Raw genomic sequence first — 24,629 nt, 5'->3', positions numbered from 1 at the left:
TTATGTCATTCAGCCCTCGATAATCCACGCAGGGGCGCAGAGTACCGTCCTTCTTCTTAACAAAAAGAACCCCGCCCGGCCGGAGAAGAAGAAGGCACTATGGTACCGGCGTCAAGAGACACAGACAAATAATCCTCGAGAGCCTTACGTTCGGGAGCCGACAGAGAGTATAGTCTACCTCGAGGAGGAGTGGTCCCCGGAAGGAGATCAATACTACAATCATACGACCGGTGAGAAGGAAGGGAGTTGGCTCGGGACCGACTGAAGACCGTGCGCAGATCATGATATTCCTCCGGCACTCCTGTCAAATCGCCAGGTTCCTCCTGAGAAGTAGGGACAGAAGAAACGGGAGGGATGGCAGACATTAAACACTTCACATGACAAGAAACGTTCCAGGATAGGATAGAATTACTAGACCAATTAATAGAAGGATTATGACATACTAGCCAGGGATGACCCAAAACAACAGGTGTAAACGGTGAACGAAAAATCAAAAAAGAAATAGTCTCACTGTGGTTACCAGATACTGTGAGGGTTAAAGGTAGTGTCTCAAATCTGATACTGGGAAGATGACTACCATCTAAGGCGAACATGGGCGTAGGCTTATCTAACTCTCTGAAAGGAATGTCATGTTTCCGAACCCATGCTTCGTCCATGAAACAACCCTCAGCCCCAGAGTCTATCAAGGCACTACATGTAGCACCCGAACCGGTCCAGCGTAGATGGACCGACAAAGTAGTACAGGATTTTGATGGAGAGACTTGAGTAGTTGCGCTCACCTGTAGCCCTCCGCTTACAGATGAGCTCTGGCTTTTACTGGACATGAATTAACAAAATGTCCAGCAACTCCGCAATAGAGGCACAGGCGGTTGGTGATCCTCCGTTCCCTCTCCTTAGTCGAGATGCGAATCCCTCCCAGCTGCATGGGCTCAGACTCTGAGCCAGAGGAGGGAGATGGTTGCGATGCGGAGCAGGGAAACACCGTTGATGCGAGCTCTCTTCCACGAGCCCGGTGACGAAGATCTACCCGTCGTTCTATGCGGATGGCGAGAGCAATCAAAGAGTCCACATCTGAAGGAACCTCCCGGGAGAGAATCTCATCCTTAACCACTGCGTGGAGTCCCTCCAGAAAACGAGCGAGCAGCGCCGGCTCGTTCCACTCACTAGAGGCAGCAAGAGTGCGAAACTCAATAGAATAATCCGTTATGGACCGTTCACCTTGGCATAAGGAAGCCAGGGCCCTAGAAGCCTCCCTACCAAAAACTGAACGGTCAAAACCCGAATCATCTCCTCTTTAAAGTTCTGGAACTTGTTAGAGCAATCAGCCCTTGCCTCCCAGATAGCTGTGCCCCATTCTCGAGCCCGGCCAGTAAGGAGTGAAATGACGTAAGCAACCCGAGCTCTCTCTAGAGTATGTGTTGGGTTGGAGAGAGAACACAATCTCACACTGCGTGAGAAAGGAGCGGCACTCAGTGGGCTGCCCGGAGTAGCAAGGTGGGTTATTAACCCTAGGTTCTGGAGGCTCGGCAGGCCAGGAAGTAACAGGTGGCACGAGACGTAGACTCTGGAACTGTCCAGAGAGGTCGGAAACCTGAGCGGCCAGGTTCTCCACGGCATGGCGAGCAGCAGACAATTCCTGCTCGTGTCTGCCGAGCATGGCTCCTTGGATCTCGACGGCAGTGTAACGAGCGTCTGAAGTCGCTGGGTCCATTCCTTGGTCGGTTCCTTCTGTCATGCAGGTGAAAGAGGACCCAAAAGCGACTTAACAGAAACAGAGTTTATTTAAGTCCAAACAGGGAATAACAGAAATCCTCTAGTCTGTAGAGGGAATAACTGGAGAAGCGGCCACAGACTGCAGGTCGCTTCGGGTAGGCGCAGGCCGTAGTTGACAGAGACACCTGCTCACACGCAGCATCTGATGAAGGCAAAAAACACGACAGGACAGGGCGATACACAATCACAGCAAAAACACGACAGGACAGGGCGAAACGCAATCACAGCATGGTGAATACTAAACAAGGAACCGACGGGACAGGAACGGAACACAAAGGAATAAATAGGGACTCTAATCAGGGGAAAGGATCGGGAACAGGTGTGGGAAGACTAAATGATGATTAGGGGAATAGGAACAGCTGGGAGCAGGAACGGAACGATAGAGAGAAGAGAGAGCGAGAGAGTGAGAGAGGGAGGGGGAGAGAGAGGGATAGAAGGAGGGAAAGAACCAAATAAGACCAGCAGAGGGAAACGAATAGAATGGGGAGCACAGGGACAAGACATGATAATAAATGACAAACATGACAAATAATACCATCAACTATTTAATTACCTTTTATTTTTGAACTGGTGCCATTTTAGTTTTATGATGACAAATGTCAATCATTCAATCAAGGGGAGCAATTGAAATTATAATGTTTCTAATGTGTCATGCCTGGAAATATTTCATACCTTTTACATTTCGATTAATAACATTTACAACCTGGCAGGTAGCCTGGTGGGTAGGAGCGTTGGGCCAGTAACTGAAAGGTTGCTGGATTGAAACCGCGAGCTGACAAGGTAGAAATATGTCATTATTCTTCTGAGCAAGGCAGTTAACCCACTGTTCCCTGGGTGCCGTGGATGTTGAATAAGGCAGACCACTGCACCTCTCTGATTCAGAGGGGTTGGGTTAAATGTGGAAGACATTTCAGTTAAATGCATTTAGTTGACTTGGTATTTTCCTTTCCTGTTTCCAAGAAATCACCAAAAATCTATGTGATGGGAAAGTTTTAATTCTTCATAGAAATAAGAAAATGTGTTTGGGGTCAGAAGGAACAACAGGTGTGAAAGCTAATCCCTCTGAGGTCGCGAGGGAGTGAGTTAACTCACGAGCAGTCCCCCTGACCCTCTGCACTGCTTCAGCCTGGTCCAGTTGTGTGGGATCATAATCACAGCACCAGACCAGACCCAGTCTCTATCAGATAAAGTGTCCCGGGCCAGCCGGAGAACATTCCAGAGCTGCTCCGTTTCTGATCAACATGTGGACTCTTTAGAGCGAGAGCTGCGTGGAAAATCCTGCATGGAGAAAGCTGCCTAGGACTGATGATAAGATTTGCCCAGAGGGCTCCTGGTCAAGCCAACGGTACTGCGGTCGGACCCTCTGAAGATTAGGCCACATCTGGCCAGGGAAGGACAATGCAATCTGTCCCTCCCACGGCATGCCTTTGGGATGCCATCAATACGCGATAAGCTGTACAAAGATAGTGATTTGATAAGAGTATTTGATTGATTTCATTACAGGCGTGATATTGCATATTTCTTCATATTTCTTTCAAATTGTATTAGTCACATGCTTTGTAAACAAGACTAACAGTGCAATGCATACTTACAGTCCTTTCCAACAATGTAGGGATAAATATGTACTGAAGAAAGGTATAAACACAACATGCAACAATTTTAATGATTTTATTGAGTTACTGTTCATATAAGGAAATCAGTCAATTGAAATAAATATATGAGTGCATAATCTATAGATTTCACATGACTGGGCAGGGGTGAAGCCATGGGTTGTCCTTGGAGGGCATATGCCCACCCACTTAGCATATCCCCCCTCAGATGATCCTGCAGGTGAAGAAGCCAGATGTGGAGGTCCTGGGCTGTCGTGGTTACATGTGGTCTGCGGTTGTGAGGCCGGTTGAGTGTACTGCAAATTCTCTAGAACAACACTGGAGACAGCCTATGGTAGAGAAATTAACATTCAATTCTCTAGCAACAGTTCTGGTGGACATTCATGCAGTCAGCATGCCAATTGTACGCCCCCTCAAAACTTGAGACATCAATGCCATTGTTTTATGTGACACTGCACATTTTCAATTGGCATTTTATTGTCCCCAGGACAAGGTGCACTTGTGTAATGATCATGATATTTAATCAATCAATCAAATTGATTTATATCAATCAAATGTATTTATAAAGCCCTTCTTACTTCAGATAATGTCATAAAGTGCTGTACGGAAACCAAGCCTAAAATCCCAAACAGCAAGCGATGCAGGTGTAGAAGCACGGTGGCTAGCAAGAAACCTAGAGAGGAACCAGGCTATGAGGAGTGGCCAGTCTTCTTCTGGCTGTGCCGGGTGGAGATTATAACAGAACATGACCAAGATGTTAAAATGTTCATAGATGACCAGCAGGGTCAAATAATAATAATCACAGTTGTTGTAGAGGGTGCAACAGGTCAGCACCTCAGGAGTCAATGTCAGTTGGCCTTTCATAGCCGATCATTTAGAGTATCTCTACCGCTCCTGCTGTCTCTAGAGAATTGAAAGCAGCAGGTCTGGGACAGGTAGCACTTCCGGTGAACATGTGAGGGTTCTCACAGAGGACAGTGGATAAGACAGGAGAAATACTCTAGATATAACAGACTGACCCTAGCCCCCCCAACACATAAACTATTGCAGCAATACTGGAGGCTGAGACAGGAGGGGTCGGGAGATCCTGTGGCCCCGTCCGACGAAACCCCCAGACAGGGCCAAACAGGCAGGATATAACACCACCCACTTTGCCAAAGCACAGCCCCACACCACTAGAGGGATATCTTCAACCACCAACTTACCATCCTGAGACAAGGCCAAGTATAGCTCACGAAGATCTCCGGCCACGGCACGAACCCAGGGGGGGCGCCAACCCGGACAGGAAGATCACGTCAGTGACTCAACCTACTCAAGTGGCGTACTCCTCCTAGGGACGGCATGGAAGAGCACCAGTAAGCCAGTGACTCAGACACTGTAATAAGGTTTGAGGCAGAGAATCCCAGTGGATAGAGGGGAACCAGCCAGGCAGAGACTGCAAAGATGGATCATTGCTCCAGTGCCTTTCCGTTCACCTTCACACACCTCCACACTCATACTACACTCAATCATAGGACCTACTGAAGAGATGAGTCTTCAATAAAGACTGAAAGGTTGAGACCAAGTCTGTGTGTCTCACATGGATAGGTAGACCATCCCATAAAAATATAGCTCTATAGGAGAAAGCCCTGCCTCCAGCTGTTTGCTTAGAAATTCTAGGGCCAGGAACGAGGCCTGCATCTTGTGACCGTAGCGTACGTGTAGGTATGTACGGCAGGACCAAATCGGAAAGATAGGTAGGAGCAAGCCCATGTAATGCTTTGTGGGTTAGTAGTAAAACCTTGAAATCAGCCCTTGCCTTAACAGGAAGCCAGTGTACAGAGGCTAGCACTCGAGTAATATGATCACATTTTTGGTTCTAGTCATGATTCTCGCAGCCGTGTTTAGCACTAACCGAAGTTTATTTAGTGCTTTACTTTCCGGTTTCCGGAAAGTAGAGCATTGCAGTAGTCTAAACTAGAAGTGACAAAAACATGGTTCCATTTTTCTGCATCATTTTTGGACAGAAAGTTTCAGATTTTTTGCAATGTTACGTAGATGGAAAAAAACTGTCGTTGAAACAGTCTTGATATGTTCATCAAAGGAGAGATCAGGGTCCAGAGTAACGCCGAGGTCCTTCACAGTTTTATTTGAGACGACTGTATAACCATTAAGATGAATTGTCAGATTCAACAGAAGATCTCTTTTTTTTCTTGGGACATAGAACAGTCATCTCTGTTTTGTCCGAGTTTAGAAGTAGAACATTTGCAGCCATCCACTTCCTTATGTTTGAAACACAGTCTTCCAGGGAGGGCAATTTTGGGGCTTCACCATGTTTCATTGAAATGTACAGCTGTGTGTCATACACATAGAGAAGATCTAAATCAGGCCAGAACTTGTCCGTGTAGACCAATTTGTGTTTCCAATCTCTCCAAAAGAATGTGGTGATTGATGGTATCAAAAGCACCACTAAGGTCTAAGGAGCACGAGGACAGATGCAGAGCCTCGGTCAGACGGCATTAGAAGGTAATTTACCACCTTCACAAGTGCAGTCTCTGTGCTACGATGGGGTCTCAAACCAGACTGAAGCATTTCGAATACGATGTTTGTCTTCAGGAAGGCAGTGAGTTGCTGCGTATCAGCTTTTTCTAAAAACAATTGAGAGGAATGGAAGATTCGATATAGGCCAATAGGTTTTTTTTCTGGCTTTGTCAATAGAGGCTTTATTACTGCCACTTTGAGTGAGTTTGGTACACATCCGGTGGATAGAGAGCCATTTATTATGTTCAACATAGGAGGGCCAAGCACAGGAAGCAGCTCTTTCAGTAGTTTAGTTGGAATAGGGTCCAGTATGCAGCTTGAAGGTTTAGAGGCCATGATTATTTTCATCAATGTGTCAAGAGATATAGTATTAAAATACTTGAGTGTCTCCCTTGATCCTAGGTCCTGGCAGAGTTGTGCAGACTCAGGACAACTGAGCTTTGGAGGAAAAAGAGGAGTCCCTAATTTACTTTCTAATGATGATGAATGTATCACTGCTGAAGTGAAAGCCATCCTCTCTTGGGGAATGCTGCTTCTTAGTTAGCTTTTAACAGTATCGGAAATACATTTGGTATTGTTCTTATTTTCCTCAATTAAGTTGGAAAAATAGGATGATCAAGTAGCAGTGAGGGCTCTTCGATACTGCACAGTACTGTCTTCCAGTTTGGTGTAGCGCCATTTCCGTTCCAATTGTCTGGAAGCTTGCTTCAGAGCTCGGGTTTTTTCTGTATACCAGGGAGCTAGTTTCTTATGACAAATGTTTTTAGTTTTTAGGGGTGTGACTGCATCTAGGGTATTACGCAAGGTTAAATTGACTTCCTCAGTTAGGTGGTTAACTGATCTTTGTACTCTGACATCCTTGGGTAGGTGGAGGGAGTATGGAAGGGCATCTAGGAATCTTTGGGTTGTCCGAGAATTTATAGCGTAGCTTTTGATGATCCTTGGGTGGGGTCTGAGCAGATTATTTATTGCAATTGCAAACGTAATAAAATGGTGATCTAATAGTCCAGGATTATGAGGAAAAACATTAAGATCCACAACATTTATTCCACGGGACAATACTAGGTCCAGACTGTGGCAATGAGTAGGTCCAGAGACATGTTGGACAAAACCCGATGAAGGCTCCAAAAGCCTTTTGGAGTGGGTCTGTGGACTTTTCCATGTATATTATCTGCCATGACTACAAGTTCCGATAGGAATTCAGGGACCTCAGTGAGGAACGCTGTATATGGTACAGGAGGCCTGTAAACAGTAGCTTTAAAAAGTGATTGAGTAGGCTGCATAGATTACATGACTAGAAGCTCAAAAGACTAAAACGCAGTCATTTTTTTTGTAAATTGAAATTTGCTATCGTAAATGTTAGCAACACCTCTGCCTTTTTGGAGGTGTTGCCACACCTGTCAGGTGGATGGATTATTTTGGCAAAGGATAACTGCTCACTAACAAGGACATAAACAAATTTGTGCATTTTTGAGAAATAACTTTTTTGTGCATATGGAAAATATCTGGGATCTTCTATTTCAGCTCATGAAACGTGGGACCAACACTTTACATGTTGCGTTTATAGTTTTGTTCAGTGTACACAATGAGTAAATATAACTTGGCTATATGCACGGGGTACCAGTACAGAGTGCAGGGTTACGAGGTAATTGAGGTATATACTGTAGGTAGGGTCAACAGGATACTACTGTAGGTACTAAACAGACGCAGTAGTGTGTATATGGAGTAAAACTAGTTTGTGCAAAAAGGGTCAATGCAGATAGTGTAAGTTAGCTAAATAAGTGTAGTATCAGGGCAGTATTGGATTATTCACAATAACTGCTCTGGAGGTCCTCCTGTTGATTTGGACGAAGCTCAGATAGTCTTCCAACTCAGGCGGTCAGCATGTGTACAGTAACGCTTGTTACTGGGAGGGTGTCACGCCCTGGTCGAAGTATTTTGTGTTTACCTTTATGTATTGGGTCAGGCCAGGGTTTGGCATGGGGTTTTTGTATTGTAGTGTGTTTTGTCCTGGGGTTTTGGTATATAGTGGGATTGTAGCTAGTGGGGTGATCTAGCAGAGTCTATGGCTGTCTGGAGTGGTTCTCAATCAGAGTCAGGTGTCTATCGTTGTCTCTGATTGGGAACCATATTTAGGCAGCCATATTCTTTGGTTTGTGTTGTGGGTGATTGTCCTGAGTGTCTTGATGTCCTTGGTCGATGTTAGTTGACACATGTATAGGCTGTTTTCGGTTTTCGTTTCGTGTATTGTTTTGTAGTGTTTAAGTTTTGTTTAAATAAACATGGATCGCAATCGACACGCTGCAGTTTGATCCGACTCTCCTTCACCATTAGAAAACCGTGACAGAGGGGCAAATATATCAATCTTCCAAATTCATTCCCAAACATAATTATGATCAATTTCAGGTCTAAATCCAAGTTTCCCACTCTACCAAAACATGTTCTCTCTCACACTCCAGCTCTGGACTGTAATGTATCTGCTCTCGCACACAGAATTGAGATGACGTGACAGGAAAGAAAAGCAAAGGTTGAGGTGACAGGAAAAACACTTCTACGTGCCTTTCTTAAGCCCTGGCCTGGAGAGACATCTCACAGACCTCCTCTCCCCCAGAGCTTACATAAGCAGAGTGCAGCCACAACATTCCCCCTCCACTCTGCCCAGGGCCATGAGTCTCAACCACACCACAGTACACCACGGAACAGCCCGGCACATCACCATCAGCAGACAACACATTTCATATGACTGCTGTCAGCATGGCCATTACGTTCTCAAGCTGGGGCTGTTTAAACAAGCAGCTGAGACAGCCAGTGGCCACACAGAGCAGTGCTCTGTCACAGGGATGATTTGCTCAGGTCCCGTCTAATCGTTAAACAAATGAACTTATTGTGAAGTATAAAAACACCCAGAGTTAACTATGTGTATGTAGGTTTCTCTCCCTCTCCCTGGGAAACAGGCCAGAAACTACAAACATCTCGTTATTAAGTTTCTACATAGGATGTATACAGGCACTACAATTGCATTAAGCTACTCTTGTTCGATGCGCATATGGGCTGTGTGCATCACGTCTCTATAGGCTGCGTTTTCGCTGTCAAATTCAAGCCATAACCAACTGCGTTACCGCTAAACACTTAAATATCCCCATCAGCGCTGCCTGAAATGATCACTTTGGATCATGTTTTTAAGGACACATCTCAAATATTTTCACCCGCCCATCTAAGCGCAAGAAGCTGATATGGCTGATTGGTGGCAATAGTGGTGCTTAGGTAAAATCACTAGGGAAGCCAAGCCAGGAAAAGGTTTGTTCTATAAACCTGTTAGTTCATATACCTTGCCACGATGATATATAGGCCTAAGGCCGAGACAATAAGAACACACCTTATGCAATATAAATTCAACCACACCTCATCACAAAACCAGGAGAGCAACATCTGTCCTCTGAAATCCACAAAGAATGTTGCATGTAAAAAACAGTTACATGACATACAGCTTGGTCAAGCAAGTTAATGTTCTCAACAATTTTGGACTAATAAATAAGCATTGATTTAGAACCACGGAGAGTTACTACAAGTCAAATAGAAAACAAGAGCTGCCTCCACTATTCCAGCACCATTTCAACTTCAATATTTCCACATCATCAAATCACCTATGCATACAATGACATCTGAAAGATAACAAAAACTATTTAGTCCAGTCAATAAATGTCAGCTAAATATAATGTGGCTGTCCATGGTACTGATTTGTGTGTGGTTTGAAATGTGGCTTGACATATCTGATTCCCTGTGCTTTTTGGTTGTTCACACTGCAGGAAAAATAACAGATTCAAATCAGATATGCAAAACTTTAGAGGTGTCAAATCCACAAGTGGCTCCGGATTAAAAATCATAGGCCTGGGGCATTCCTCTGGACCAAAGCCTCTGTTACCAGACCTCTCATACCCTTCACCAGCAGGGGACAGTGCATGGGGAACACAAAACCACAACTAAATACCCTCTCCAGTAGAATATTACCTTAGAAGCGCCTGCTGTGGCATGGAAGTTGAGAAGGCAACATTCAATCCAGCCTCTAGGCCTCAGACACCCCTCTGGACTGTGTATGTGTCACTCTGAGGGCCCATCACTGTAATCCCCAGCTGGATTGATGACCTCAGGGGGAACGGTGGGAAATTAGTGCAGCTATTACTCTCCTGTCTGACATGACACTGTCACTGTGCCCCGAGAGGAATCCCTCTGAGGCCACTGCCCTGTCAGTACCGTGAGGAGTCTGAAGTGGCCAGAGTGGGCCCTGTCAATCACCCCAATGAGGAAAAAGGTGTTGAAACACCCATTCATAAAAGACAGGTGTCATGTTGTGCCTTGTCATAACACTCTTATGGTATAAAACGGTTTCTAGTGGACAGCGCAGTGCCCATTTAGCAAAAGGTGAGTACCCTGTCAGATGCAGGCAGCGCAGCTTCAATACTAAATCCCAAACACCACAGGGCCTTTGGTTTCTTTTAACCACTACATTTTTCCACTTTGTGGGGAGAGAGAAGTGGAGCAGAGGGCCCTCCAGCTAACTGCTGCTGTCTACACATGCCTGCTTTAACTGGGGTCCTCTGGTTCCCTGTGAGGCAGAGGGCCCTCCAGCTAACTGCTGCTGTCTACACATGCCTGATTTAACTGGGGTCCTCTGGTTCCCTGTGAGGCAGCGGGCCCTCCAGCTAACTGCTGCTGTCTACACATGCCTGATTTAACTGGGGTCCTCTGGTTCCCTGTGAGGCAGTTAAGGGGTTGTTGTAACTCCTAACAGTATGGTGTCCATTAAGACTGTTTATCGGGTCATTCCTATCTAGATGGCTTTAAAATTGGAGATTTATGAGGCTCCTCATGTTACCCTGTATTACTGTATAAACCATACAGTGCCCTTTAGATGAGGAATGCTCAGATCTGAAAATGAGATAAAGTGAGGTTTTATACCTGACACCACAGCAGTGGACCATTCACCTCCACATTGCCCTGTGCTCCACTACAGTAAGGCACAATCTGAGTGTGACAGGTATCAACAGCCTCATTGTCCTGTTTGTAAGAGTTTTTCCATTAAACGTTATCCCTGATGCCTTAATCCCTGTGTGAGAACATAACCTCAAATGATTGTACAGGAGACAGAGAGACTGCCTGGCATGGAAAAACCTGGACAGGAAGAAGGCATAACAGGCTGGGCATTATTCTCCATGGCAGAATCCTGCATTCTGTGAACACACTGGTCAGCTGTGCCAACCCTAGATAGGTGCCAGCCATGCTATACTGTTTTTTCTTACTGATGTCCACATTACAGTGAGTCTGACACAGCCCTAAGAAGAGTAGCAGTAGAATGAATGGGAGAGTTGTTGAGGCCCAGGCTGGGTTGGGTCCAGCGATTTGGATGGACATGTGGAGCAGCAGCTGTGTTGTTGATTCACTTCTTTAATGATTTTTGACTGTAGCTTTACCAGTGTGACTAAAATGACTATTCTAGTAAACATACCATATTGCTTTGACAGTCTGTTGATTGCTCCTTTGGAAAGGGTCATCAGACATAGACTACTCTTACTGGAAATGAGCAGGCTGTTAAACAAGAATTGTTTGTTGTTTAGTGGACCCAAACAGAGATCTCTTTTGCCCAAGGGCATGCCCCAGTACTGCCTGACAACAGCCAATTCGCTAGCATACCCTGATGTCACACAGCCCCCTATGCCCTTTAATGTTGAGGCTCAATGTTAATGAGTTGAATCCATGCTCCTTGGCACAAGCTCTCATTTCCTGCCAGCTCCGAGCCTGCAGTCTCAGACCTGCACCTCCTCAATTATTAGGGATTGACTAGTTCCTAAGGTCACTGACAGTGCAAAGTGTGACCTACTGTATGTGCCCAATATTGGGCCCTCTGCTTTGTGGTCTGTGTTTCAGAGGAGAACAAGGGGAATAGGGTCAGAGACTCAGAATGAGGGGGCCATCCCCTTACTGTCTGTTACATTGCCTATAGCAAATTATAATTTGGTTGTACTAATGGTTCTTTTGCAAGGGTTGAATCTGATCGACCAACAATGAAACTGGTAATTACTATGTAATAACTAGGTAAATACCTAGTAACAAAAAGTAAATGCATAGTAACTATTTAGTCTAAAACATACTTACTAGGAACCAAGCAAGTAAGTACTACATACTTACTGAGTAAATACAAAGTAAGAACTTGTAATTATATATACATTTAGTGCCCAAGGTTAGTATTGAGGACCTTATAAGTAACTACAAGGTACTTACTGTACTATGTAAATACCTAGTCACAAAATCTATGTGGCATTTGATTTATTTATTACCACATACTTACCACATGAATACCTTCAAGTCAGTAATGCTGATATTTCTAGTCTCTCATGTTGTTTCTACGTACTTTACCTTTAGTTCTAAGGTGTTTATATTAAAAGGGCTGTACAATACAATTATGTCTGTTTCCAGGTATCCCATCCCATGCAGACAACAGCAAATCTGTCTGCGATCTTATCCTGTTGATTCATGTTGCCATCTTCACACGTACAGGTTAGGCACAAGGTAAGAGGGCTGTAAAATGAAGCCGTTGCTAATACCATGTAAATACCAGATACTTGCAGATCAACAAACTCTCCTTATGAGTAAGTGAAAAGATTGTGTAGATATAATGTACCAATCATTTCCCTGTAGTTACTAAGTACGTATGTTGTAACAGGGCTGTAAAACGAAGGTTTCCAGGTGCATCCCACGAAGACAGCAGCATATCTGTCTGTGCACTTACCCTGTCGTTACATAGTACACCCTTCCCACATAGGGTAGGGACGGTATAAAAGGGCTGTAAAATGACTAAGTGGTAACATTTCACAAGCACACGGCTCAGAGTGAAGTTTATTTCATGAAAATCAACCAGAGGTCAGTAGAAGCACACTTTGTTAGTATACAATCATATAAAAGTGCTAGCACATTTATTTTTACAAGGTCCTCAATACTAACCTTGGGGGCCAAAATATATACTATATAATCACATTGTTACTTTGTACATACTAAGTTACAATGTAAAGAGAAACAATGTAGAGAAACAGACTCGTCTTTGTCTAAACTCCATGGAAAATGTTCGATCTCCAAGTCATCATACACAGTACATGAGTATTAGAATTGGACAGGTTCCAGTCGGCCAACATGTGTGTTCACAAAAAATACCAATTCGAATATATGCAGGGTCACATTTGGTATAGAAAGTGCAAAGCAGTATGCTACAGTAGTCCATTTTCAGTTTACATAAAGACTACAGTATATTGACATCGATTCCATCCTAATTGTCCACACTACTAGAGGTATATCTCAGCCAAAGACGTGACCTCTACATTGAATTCTGGTGGTGGTAACTACTTATATGTGTATATACCAATCAATTAAAGCAGGTCACCTTTCGAAATTGCCATTTGACCCAATTCTGATGATGTGAGTTCCAACCAGACAATCTGGGCCCATGTGCTGGAATGTGACAGGACACATGCTATTTCCATCCCCATTATGTCATCTAACCGTGATGAGCTATAGACACTACTTTCAACTTTTTGTTATTTTGACCCCAGTGCCTCCCACATCTCTACAACTAATATTTTGCTTTCAAAAAATTCCTAATCCACTTTGCTTTACATTTTATGGGAGGAATTCTTTTTTTTTTCCTACACTCACTGTGCGAGAAGATCAACACAGGACTGTGGTAGCTTTGTTCCAGCCGCGACCCCTGTGTTGTGTTTGTTTCAGATTTACAATGGTGATTAGCTTTTCAAAACATGCGCTCCTCCTGTTGACACAACATTCTCGAGTCCTGTAAATCAGTGGGATTGTTATTAAGAGAAGATCTACAGCAGGAATTTGGGGAGATGTGCAGCGCATTGTAGTGGGCAGAGGGAAACTCTCTCTCATATCTCTCGAGGACAGTGACATTGTGGACGTGCAAGCACACTGGGCTTCTGATTTGATTACATCTCCCCACGGAACATCTGAGAGCTTGAATTCATAAAAAATATCCCAGTTCAACTCCACAGAGAGGCAGGCAGTAGGCTCTCCCTGGTTTCAGCTGTTCTCCTCTTGATCTCAAGTGGCGAAAAAATACCACACAGAAGTTGTCTCTCGTGGGGAATTTGTTGTTGAATGGAATACTTGAGACTCTTTTGGAAATAGATAAGCAGTGAGGATTAACCACAGTGCCGTTCTGAGGAAAGTTTGGAGTGTTCTAACAGGGATTCTTGATGGCTGTTTTGAATATAAGGAGATGTTTGCTTCCCAGTCTCACATCTGGTCTATCTGTGGTCATCACTGGAGACTGTTAACCCATCAGCCTCGCCAGGACAAATATGTAGGTATGGTCGTGACATTACTAATTAGCTTGTAGTGGTAAAATGGGTGAAGATGGAAGTAGTTAAGTTAGTTAATTTCTCTTAACCCAAACTTTCAGGGTGAGGGACCATCTAACATAAAGTTGTAAAATAGTGAACTACTCCTTTAATAGTTTCCAGAGCCATGCAATCTGATGAGGAATAACAAGGTGAATTCCACTGTGTTCATTTGAGAAAAGTGAAACAGCAGGGCGACCCTCTCTACTTCCTATAGGCCATGAGGAACTGTCAGCAATTGATGAGGAATAACCTATAGGCCATGAGGAACTGTCAGCCTATCACAGCAAACAGTAACTTTACTAACACACCATAACATGGACTGGCAGTGGCATTCAGGATTTCAAAAAGTGTCTGAAAGATCAAAGATTCCACTACACCCAAACTGCTTGCTTTTATCTTGCCAAGTGAAAGGGCACATTCCTCTTAGGGAGTTCACAAAATGAGCACAGAAATTAAACGTTCACCATCCATTGGACAAATGTATAGTGAAGAATAATATCAAACGTTCAAGGACATGCAATAAAACAAAAGTCCCTGTAGTCAAGACAGAGCAAGAATAATTTCTGACCTTTAACCACAAACCTGCTGTGTCTCTGCCGTAGACAGTAATAGCCACATCGTATTTCAAAAATAGGCATGCGATCTAAAGTGACATGTTATTTTGTCCCTGAGTTTTTATTTTATTTGACAAAATCACATGAAGTCAAAGACAAAGAACCGTGAATACCATGTGCTATTCCAAACAACAATAACTCTGAGCTTACAAAGCAGACCCCTCTGCTTTTATTTAGAAATGAGATGTACTGAATATCGTCCTTGTGCATTACTGTTAGATAATTGAGAAGGAAAACAGCAGGATAATAAATGGTGGTCACCAATCATAGTAAACAAACACACAATTCAACCCCCTACATCCAATCCCATTCTATTCTGTGGACAACTTTTTCCTGTGCACCTCAGCACACGGTCTCTGCAATATTTATTTGACCTTTATTTAACTAGGCAAGTCAGTTAAGAACAAATTCTTACTTTCAATGACGGCCTAGGAAGAGTGGGTTAACTGCCTGTTCAGGGGCAGAACGACAGATTCATACCTTGTTCAGCTTGGAGGTTTGAACTTGCAACCTTCGGGTTACTAGTCCAACACTCTAACCACTAGGCTACCCTGTTGCGCCAATATACTGGGTAGAGAGTCAAAGGACAGGAACACAGTGGCATAGTGGCATAGCCTTCTGAGTCAATGTACCATTACATAATACTCTTACATAAGTCGGAGATTGCCCGCCAAGTGCCTGCTGCTTCTGGAGAAAAACACTGACACAGAGTTACATGGAAAAACAGGATTTATTGATGCTAGCTACAAAGTCTGACACCTTGTTTTACACTAACATTCTTAACTAACAGTATGGTCAAATAAGATGATTCAATCAGTGCATTTTCCTACTGGTGCTTTAAACACCAGTTTGTTTGTTCCATTCTCACTAACATGACATTTTAACTGATGTTAGACATTTTCAACAGATACTGTACATAAACATCTAGGAAATATGAGTAGACAGTTATAAAATGTAGGCCCCTTTTCACAATTTGTCAGGGGAAACAAACCAAATTGTTTTCTGATTGAATGAAGCTTTAAGTTGTAGGGCGTTATTATTGTGATCTATCAAATACCTTTCACCACAGGTTTGTGCCTTTCCCACTGTGCTCAACTGATTCACTCATTCCATAATGATTCTGGAATAACCAATTTACTAAAGAAGAGTGAACAGCATATATTCGAGCAGACAGAGTTTGAAATCTGAAGTTTCGCCCTTCTTCCCAATGTGAAACGTGTGTCTAATCACTAACGGTCCTCCAAGGCTGGGCCTGTGTGTGAAGATTTCCATAGATTTCCATTATTCAGAGAATACTAATGTATTTGATTGATTGTTATGCTGATGAATGAGGACCCAAAAGCGACTTAACGAAAATAGAGTCTTTATTCCAGTATAAGACAAAAGTAATTATCTTGGATATAACAAGGAGATAACAAAACAGGAAAAACTTAAATCCACTCGTAGTAGCGAGGACCGACTGGAGACTCGACCATAGACTGCAGGTTGCTTAGGGAAGGCACCGACCGTAGCAGACTAAGACACCTGCTCTCACGCAGCATCTGAAGAAGACAAAACACGACAGGGCGAGACCAGGACACAGAACAGCGAACATCATACAAGGATCCGACAAGGACAGAAGCGGAAAACAAGGGGAGAAATAGAGGCTCAAATCAGAGGGCAAAATAGGGGACAGGTGTGAAAAGAGTAAATGAGTGAGTTAGGAGAATGAGGAACAGCTGGGAGCAGGAACGGAACGATAGAGAGAAGAGAGAGAGGGAGGGGGAGAGAGAGGGATAGAAAAAGGGAACGAACCTAATAAGACCAGCAGGGGGAAACGAACAGAAGGGAAAGCACAAGGACAAGACAATAAATGACAAAACATGACAGTACCCCCCCACTCACCGAGCGCCTCCTGGCGCACTCGAGGAGGAATCCTGGCGGCAACGGAGGAAATCATCAATCAGCGAACGGTCCAGCACGTCCCGAGATGGAACCCAACTCCTCTCCTCAGGACCGTACCTCCCAATCCACTAAGTACTGGTGACCACGTCCCCGAGAACGCATGTCCATGATCCTACGTACCTTGTAAATAGGTGCGCCCTCGACAAGGACGGGGGGGGGGGAGAGACGAACGGGGGCGCGAAGAAAGGGCTTGACACAGGAGACATGGAAGACAGGGTGGACGCGACGAAGATGTCGCGGAAGAAGCAGTCGCACAGCGACAGGATTGACGACCTGGGAGACACGGAACGGACCAATGAACCGCGGAGTCAACTTACAAGAAGCTGTCGTAAGGGGAAGGTTACGAGTGGAAATCCACACTCTCTGGCCGCGACAATACCTAGGACTCTTAATCCTACATTTATTGGCGGCTCTCACAGTCTGCGCCCTGTAACGGCAAAGTGCAGACCTCACCCTCCTCCAGGTGCGCTCACAACGTTGGACAAACGCCTGAGCGGAGGGAACGCTGGACTCGGCGAGCTGGGACGAGAACAGAGGAGGCTGGTACCCCAGACTACTCTGAAACGGAGATAGCCCGGTAGCAGACGAAGGAAGCGAGTTGTGAGCGTATTCTGCCCAGGGGAGCTGTTCTGCCCAAGACGCAGGGTTTCTAAAAGAAAGGCTGCGTAATATGCGACCAATCGTCTGATTGGCCCTTTCTGCTTGACCGTTAGACTGGGGATGAAAACCGGAAGAGAGACTGACGGAAGCACCAATCAAACGACAGAACTCCCTCCAAAACTGTGACGTGAATTGCAGACCTCTGTCTGAAACGGCGTCTAACGGGAGGCCATGAATTCTGAACACATTCTCAATGATGATTTGTGCCGTCTCCTTAGCGGAAGGAAGCTTAGCGAGGGGAATGAAATGTGCCGCCTTAGAGAACCTATCGACAACCGTAAGAATCACAGTCTTCCCCGCAGACGAAGGCAGACCGGTAATGAAGTCTAAGGCGATGTGAGACCATGGTCGAGAAGGAATGGGAAGCGGTCTGAGACGACCGGCAGGAGGAGAGTTACCTGACTTAGTCTGCGCGCAATCCGAACAAGCAGCCACGAAACGGCGCGTGTCACGCTCCTGAGTAGGCCACCAAAACCGCTGGCGAATAGAAGCAAGTGTACCTCGAACGCCGGGATGGCCAGCTAACTTGGCAGAGTGAGCCCACTGAAGAACAGTCAGACGAGTAGAAACAGGAACGAAAAGAAGGTTACTAGGACAAGCGCGCGGCGACGCAGTGTGAGTGAGTGCTTGCTTAACCTGTCTCTCAATTCCCCAGACAGTCAACCCGACAACACGCCCATAAGGAAGAATCCCCTCGGGATCGGTAGAAGCCACAGAAGAACTAAAGAGACGGGATAAGGCATCAGGCTTGGTGTTCTTATTACCCGGTCGATAAGAAATCACAAACTCGAAACGAGCGAAAAACAACGCCCAACGAGCTTGACGTGCATTAAGTCGTTTGGCAGAACGGATGTACTCAAGGTTCTTATGGTCAGTCCAAACGACAAAAGGAACGGTCGCCCCCTCCAACCACTGTCGCCATTCGCCTAGGGCTAAGCGGATGGCGAGCAGTTCGCGATTACCCACATCATAGTTGCGTTCCGATGGCGACAGGCGATGAGAAAAATAAGCGCAAGGATGGACCTTATCGTCAGACTGGAAGCACTGGGATAGAATGGCTCCCACGCCCACCTCTGAAGCGTCAACCTCGACAATGAATTGTTTAGTGACGTCAGGAGTAACAAGGATAGGAGCGGACGTAAAACGCTTCTTGAGGAGATCAAAAGCTCCCTGGGCGGAACCGGACCACTTAAAGCACGTCTTGACAGAAGTAAGAGCTGTGAGAGGGGCAGCAACTTGACCGAAATTACGAATGAAACGCCGATAGAAATTATCGAAACCTAGAAAGCGCTGCAACTCGACACGTGACCTTGGAACGGGCCAATCACTGACAGCCTGGACCTTAGCGGGATCCATCTGAATGCCTTCAGCGGAAATAACAGAACCGAGAAATGTGACAGAGGAGACATGAAAGGCGCACTTCTCAGCCTTCACGTAGAGACAATTCTCTAAAAGGCGTTGGAGTACACGTCGAACGTGCTGAACATGAATCTCGAGTGACGGTGAAAAAATCAGGATATCGTCAAGGTAGACAAAAACAAAATGTTCAGCATGTCTCTCAGTACATCATTAACTAATGCCTGAAAAACAGCTGGAGCATTAGCGAGACCAAACGGCAGAACCCGGTACTCAAAATGCCCTAACGGAGTGTTAAACGCCGTTTTCCACTCGTCCCCCTCTCTGATGCGCACGAGATGGTAAGCATTACGAAGGTCCAACTTAGTAAAGAACCTGGCTCCCTGCAGAATCTCGAAGGCTGACGACATAAGGGGAAGCGGATAACGATTCTTAACCGTTATGTCATTCAGCCCTCGATAATCACGCAGGGGCGCAGAGTACCGTCCTTCTTCTTAACAAAAAAAAACCCCGCTCCGGCGGGAGAGGAAGAAGGCACTACGGTGCCGGCGTCGAGAGAAACAGACAAATAATCCTCGAGAGCCTTACGTTCGGGAGCCGACAGAGAGTATAGTCTACCCCGAGGGGGAGTGGTCCCCGGAAGGAGATCAATACTACAATCATATGACCGGTGAGGAGGAAGGGAGTTGGCTCTGGACCGACTGAAGACCGTGCGCAGATCATGATATTCCTCCGGCACTCCTGTCAAATCACCAGGTTCCTCCTGAGAAGAGGGGACAGAAGAAACAGGAGGGATAGCAGACATTAAACACTTCACATGACAAGAAACGTTCCAGGATAGGATCGAATTACTAGACCAATTAATAGAAGGATTATGACATACTAGCCAGGGATGACCCAAAACAACAGGTGTAAAAGGTGAACGAAAAATCAAAAAGGAAATAGTCTCACTGTGGTTACCAGATACTGTGAGGGTTAAAGGTAGTGTCTCATATCTGATACTGGGGAGAAGACTACCATCTACGGCGAACATGGGCGTGGGCTTCCCTAACTGTCTGAGAGGAATGTCATGTTTCCGAGCCCATGCTTCGTCCATAAAACAACCCTCAGCCCCAGAGTCTATCAAGGCACTGCATGAAGCAGCCGAACCGGTCCAGCGTAGATGGACCGACATGGTAGTACAGGATCTTGATGGAGAGACCTGAGTAGTAGCGCTCACCAGTAGCCCTCCGCTTACTGATGAGCTCTGGCTTTTACTGGACATGAATTGACAAAATGTCCAGCAGAACCGCAATAGAGGCAAAGGCGGTTGGTGATCCTCCGTTCCCTCTCCTTAGTCGAGATGCGAATACCTCCCAGCTGCATGGGCTCAGTCTCTGAGCCGGAGGGAGGAGATGGTTGCGATGCGGAGAGGGGAACACCGTTAACGCGAGCTCTCTTCCACGAGCTCGGTGACGAAGATCTACCCGTCGTTCTATGCGGATGGCGAGTGCAATCAAAGAGTCCACACTGGAAGGAACCTCCCGGGAGAGAATCTCATCCTTAACCTCAGCGTGGAGTCCCTCCAGAAAACGAGCGAGCAGCGCCGGCTCGTTCCAGTCACTAGAGGCAGCAAGAGTGCGAAACTCTATAGAGTAATCCGTTATGGATCGATCACCTTGACATAGGGAAGCCAGGGCCCTAGAAGCCTCCCTACCAAAAACTGAACGATCAAAAACCCGTATCATCTCCTCTTTAAAGTTCAGGTAATTGTTAGAACAATCAGCCCTTGCCTCCCAGATAGCTGTGCCCCACTCTCGAGCCCGGCCAGTAAGGAGTGAAATGACGTAAGCAATCCGAGCTCTCTCTCTTGAGTATGTGTTGGGTTGGAGAGAGAACACAATATCACACTGGGTGAGAAAGGAGCGGCACTCAGTGGGCTGCCCGGAGTAACATGGTGGGTTATTAACCCTAGGTTCCGGAGACTCGGAAGACCAGGAAGTAGCTGGAGGCACGAGACGAAGACTCTGAAACTGTCCTGAGAGGTCGGAAACCTGAGCGGCCAGGGTCTCAACGGCATGACGAGCAGCAGACAATTCCTGCTCGTGTCTGCCGAGCATTGCTCCCTGGATCTCGACGGCAGTGTTACCAGAATCCGTAGTCGCTGGGTCCATTCTTGGTCGGATCCTTCTGTTATGCTGATGAATGAGGACCCAAAAGCGACTTAACGAAAATAGAGTCTTTATTCCAGTATAAGACAAAAGTAATTATCTTGGATATAACAAGGAGAAAACAAAACAGGAAAAACTTAAATCCACTCGTAGTAGCGAGGACCGACTGGAGACTCGACCATAGACTGCAGGTTGCTTAGGGAAGGCACCGACCGTAGCAGACTAAGACACCTGCTCTCACGCAGCATCTGAAGAAGACAAAACACGACAGGGCGAGACCAGGACTCAGAACAGCGAACATCATACAAGGATCCGACAAGGACAGAAGCGGAAAACAAGGGGAGAAATAGAGGCTCAAATCAGAGGGCAAAATAGGGGACAGGTGTGAAAAGAGTAAATGAGTGAGTTAGGAGAATGAGGAACAGCTGGGAGCAGGAACGGAACGATAGAGAGAAGAGAGAGAGGGAGGGGGAGAGAGAGGGATAGAAAAAGGGAACAAACCTAATAAGACCAGCAGGGGGAAACGAACAGAAGGGAAAGCACAAGGACAAGACAATAAATGACAAAACATGACATTGATAGCAGCTAGATAGCAGCTAACAGTGCAGTTCACAATAATTAGGTTGTTCATTAATATCAGGAATCAAGGTAAGACCCAGATGCAGACACGTCAAATTGACAATGGTTTAATATTCCAACAGGGGCAGGCAATAGACAAATCAAGGCAGGCAGGGGTCAGTACACGATGGGTGGATTAAAGATTAAAGATGTTTATCTTTCATTTGCTGTATTGGACTTGTTAATGTGTGGAAGTTAAATATTTCTAAATAATATTTTTTGAATTTCTCGCGGCACCTTTTCAGCTGAATGGGGTGGGGGAGTTCTCCTAGGGGATTGCCTAGCCATAATTAAAAATGGAACACTAGTCACTTTAATAATGTTTACATACTGCTTTCCTCATCTCATATATAAACTAAGCAAAAAAGAAACATTATTTTTCAGAACCCTCTCTTTCAAAGATAATTCGTAAAAATCCAAATAACTTCACAGATCTTCATTGTAAAGGGTTTAAACGCTATTTCCCATGCTTGTTCAATGAACCATAAATAATTCATGAACATGCACCTGTGGAACGGCCATTAAGGCACTAAGAGCTTACAGACGGTAGGCAATTAAGGTCACAGTTATGAAAACTTAGGACACTAAAGAGGCCTTTCTACTGACTCTGAAAAACACCAAAGGAAATATGCCCGGGGTCCCTGCTCATCTGCGTGAACTTGCCTTAGGCATGCTGCAAGAAGGCATGAGGACTGCAGATGTGGCCATTGTGAGATACCTAAGACAGCTCTACAGGGAGACAGGACGGTCAGCTGATCATCCTCACAGTGGCAGACCATGTGTAACAACACCTGCACAGGATCAGTACATCCAAACATCACACCTGCAGGACAGGTACAGGTTGGCAACAACAACTGCCCGAGTTACACCAGGAACGCACAATAGGCTGAGAGAGGCTGGACTGAGGGCTTGTAGACCTGTTGTAAGGCAGGTACTCACCAGACATCACTGGCAACAACGTCGCCTATGGGCACAAACCCACTGTCTCTGGACCAGATAGGCAAAAAGTGCTCTTCATTGTCGAGTCGCGGTTTTGTCTCACCAGGGATGATGATCGGATTTGCATTTATCGTCGAAGGAATGAGCATTACACCGAGGCCTGTACTCTGGAGCGGGATCGATTTGGAGGTGAAGTGTCCGTCATGGTCTGGGGCAGTGTGTCACAGCATCATCGGACTGAGCTTGTTGTCATTGCATGCAATCTCAACACTGTGCATTACAGGGAAGACATCTTCCTTCCTCATGTGGTACCCTTCCTGCAGGCTTATCCTGACATGACCCTCCAGCATGACAATGCCACCATCCATACTGCCTGCTCTGTGAGTGATTTCCTGCAAGACAGGAATGTCAGTGTTCTGCCATGGCCAGTGAAGAGCCTGGATCTCAATACCATTGAGCACGTCTGGGACCTGTTGGATCGGAGGGTGAGGGCTAGGGCCATTCCCCCCAGAAATGCCTGGGAACTTGCAGGTGCCTTGGAGGAAGAGTGGGGTAATATCTCACAGCAAGAACTGGCAAGTCTGGTGCAGTCCATGAGGAGGAGATGCACTGCAGTACTTAATGCAGCTGGTGGCCACACCAGATACTGACTGTAACTTTTGATTTTGACCTCCCCTCTTTGATCAGGGACACATTATTTAATTTCTGTTAGTCACATGTCTGTGGAAGTTGTTCAGTTTATGTCTCAGTTGTTGAATCTTGTTATGTTCATACAAATATGTACACATGTTAAGTTTGCTGAAAATAAACGCAGTTGACAGTGAGAGGACGTTTTTTTGTTGTTGCTGAGTTTATATACTGTATTCTATTCTACTGCATTTTAGTCAAATCCACTGCGACATTGCTCAATCTAATATTTATATATTTCTTAATTCCATTCTTTTACTTTTAGATTTGTGTGTATTGTTAGATACTACTGCACTGTTGGAGCTAGGAACACAAGCATTTTGCTACAACCGCAATAACATCTGCTAAATGTGTGTATGTGACCAATTAAAATGTGATTTGATTAGGGGCGAACAGATTCTCCTGGCAGCCCTGAAAAGACCATCCACAATCGATCATCACAATCCTTCTTTGATCATGTATAGCATACTATCTTCTGTTTTTAGTCAAAGGTTCATCTTCTGTTTGTGGAGATCCACGTGCTTCCCTTAGGCTTATCCTCAGGATCCTGTGACGTTTGGAACACTGGACTGTGGCTCTGGTGCTGTCCTGACACCACTGATATTGGCATGTGGTTAGTCATCACATCAGACAGCATTTATACAGATGAAAATAATTAAATTTTGCACCAGATAAATAGCTGTTTGAAAGACCACAGCTCACCACCTATTGAATGTGATAAAGACAAGTCAAAGCAGTAAGATACTTACAGTAGAGCCTGTGATGACATGTACTGGAGCTCTGGCTGTTCCATGCGCCCATTGAAAACTTTGGGAGAGGACCATTAAGGGGCTTTTCAGTCTGTGACATTGATGGAGAGTGTATGATATACTGATTATTCACATGGGAACTGACCTTGTAGCCATAGACAGGCCACAGTCTCTCATATGTGTGCTCCTGGGCCCATAGCTCCAGGTCCAGTCATGGAAAAATACATTTCAATAGTTCATATTTAACTTTAGATACAGTATTTATCTACAGACTATGGATATCATCACAAAGGACAAAGAGCAATTGCTGGATCACAAGGCCTTTTCATGCCAATATTGTATTATGAAAATATTAATTACTTAACCCGCATATAACGTGCCTCACATGTTTTGCCTATTCATTCACATTTGCTATCCATCAACGAGCACTAAATATAATGGTTCCCAATAGCTTAGACCACTCAAGAAACTCTTAAAGGCAACAAACAAGCTAGAGAAACGTATAGGAAAACCTTTGGATAAGGGCTTTTTGGGTAGCGTCCAAACCAGCAGTCTGTCGTTGTAATAAAGGAAATGTGTTTGGATTGCTCTGCTCGCGCCA

At 45.2% G+C, this 24,629-nt stretch overlaps 1 pseudogene; it reads right to left on the bottom strand.

The window, feature by feature from the left end:
• The window catches only part of LOC124046927, a 134,654-nt pseudogene that overhangs the window by 93,768 nt on the left and 16,257 nt on the right, over positions 1-24,629 (bottom strand).

This window comes from Oncorhynchus gorbuscha, linkage group LG10 (genome assembly GCF_021184085.1).
Source record: "Oncorhynchus gorbuscha isolate QuinsamMale2020 ecotype Even-year linkage group LG10, OgorEven_v1.0, whole genome shotgun sequence".
NCBI lineage: Eukaryota > Metazoa > Chordata > Actinopteri > Salmoniformes > Salmonidae > Oncorhynchus > Oncorhynchus gorbuscha.
This window is presented reverse-complemented; position numbering and strand designations above follow the sequence as displayed.